General features: G+C 41.3%; 1 pseudogene; it reads left to right on the top strand.

Moving 5' to 3' along the window:
• Positions 1-1,127: 1,127 nt before the first annotated feature.
• Positions 1,128-1,348, top strand: LOC107535394 (dolichyl-diphosphooligosaccharide--protein glycosyltransferase subunit TMEM258 pseudogene; annotated as a pseudogene).
• Positions 1,349-1,594: the final 246 nt, after the last annotated feature.

The following is a 1,594-nucleotide window of genomic DNA, read 5'->3' as shown; positions in this document are numbered from 1 at the left end:
TCTGACAGGTGGATTTCTTCCTCTCCTTCCTACCCATCTTTTCAACTTCATTGAAGTGTAATTGGAATACACTAAATTGCACATTAAAATTTCTTTAAATTTATTTTTCAATTACAGTTGACATACAATATTATATTAGTTTCAGATGTACAACATAGCGATTAGATATTTATATAACTTACGAATTGATCCCCCAGACACCATACAATAGTTATTACGATATTATTGACTATAGTCCCTGTGCTGTGTTTTGCATCTCTGTGACTTCTTAGCCCCTTCACCTTTTTCACCAAGCCTCCAACCCCTCCCATTTGGCGACCATCAATTAGTTCTCTGTATCTGTGAGTTTGTTTCCATTTTGTTTGTTCATTTATTGCTATTTAGAGTCTACATATAATATATTGCACATATTTTAAATCCACACTTTACACCATTTTGACACAGGTATAAATCTAGAAAACCATGACTATAATCGAGATTAATTTTCATGTTAAAAAAAGATTAATTTGCATGTTCCAGAATTTTATATGTAAGCTTTGTGCTCGCTTCATTCGCTCTGCATGGTGGTTCCAAGAATGCTCCATGTTGGCACATGTATCAATAGTTTGTTCCCTTTTATTATTGAGTCTCCGCCAATGTATGGCTGGACCACGGGTTTTTCGTCTATTTACCTGCTGAATATTTGGGTTGTTCTCAGTTTAGAACTATTACAAATGAAACTACTACAAATGTTTATTAGTCATAGGGACAACTGCTGTAATCTCTCTGAATACATATGAGTGGAATGGCTGGGTCATGGGGTAATTCTATGTTTAACTTTAAGAAACTGCCAAACTGGCTCTGACTGGTGTGGCTCAGTTGGTTGGGTGTGGTCCCGTGCACCAAAAGTTTCCTGGTTCCATTCTGGTCAGGGCATGTGCCTGGCTTTGAGGCTCAATCCCCAGTAGGGGTGTGCAGGAGGCAGCTCTCATATCGATGTTTCTCTCTCTTTCCCTCTCCCTCTCTCTCTAAAAATCAATAAAAAATCTTAAAAGCTCTTGTGCCTGAACAGCGCACTGGCTCCTTCTGTGTTTTTCTGGTGGTGGAGCGGCAGATTACCCCGTGCCCAGCAAAATGGAGCGCCAGGCATGAGCAGATACTCCAGCCCAGTGAAGCCAGCCGACTTCCCCCATCTGACTGCGGTGCTGTTGGCGACTGGCACGTTCTTCACCACCTCGATCTTCGTTTCTGTGGTCACTTCCACCAAGTACATGCAGGACATCTCAAAGAGCTCCTCATCTTGGTGGCCTCACTCTTCATGGGCTTTGGGGTCCTCTTCCTGCTGCTTTGAGTTGGCATCCATGTGTGAGCTCCCAAGGGTTCCAACCAGGCAGCTTCACTGAATCCTTGTTTTTGTAAATTAATTTTTTTACTATTGCTGGAAGTGTCCTGACTGCTGCTCACAATAAAGGCAGACGTGTGACAAAAAAAAACACAAAAACAAAAGAAGGAAAGAAAAGAAAGAAGAAAGAAAGAAAGAAAGAAAGAAAGAAAGAAAGAAAGGAAGGAAGGAAGGAAGGAAGGAAGGAAGGAAGGAAGGAAGGAAGGAAGGAAG

Source organism: Miniopterus natalensis, chromosome 4, assembly GCF_054644295.1.
Source record: "Miniopterus natalensis isolate mMinNat1 chromosome 4, mMinNat1.hap1, whole genome shotgun sequence".
NCBI classification, from domain to species: domain Eukaryota; kingdom Metazoa; phylum Chordata; class Mammalia; order Chiroptera; family Miniopteridae; genus Miniopterus; species Miniopterus natalensis.
The sequence above is the reverse complement of the archived record's forward strand: the minus strand, read 5'-3'. Positions and strand labels throughout refer to the sequence as shown.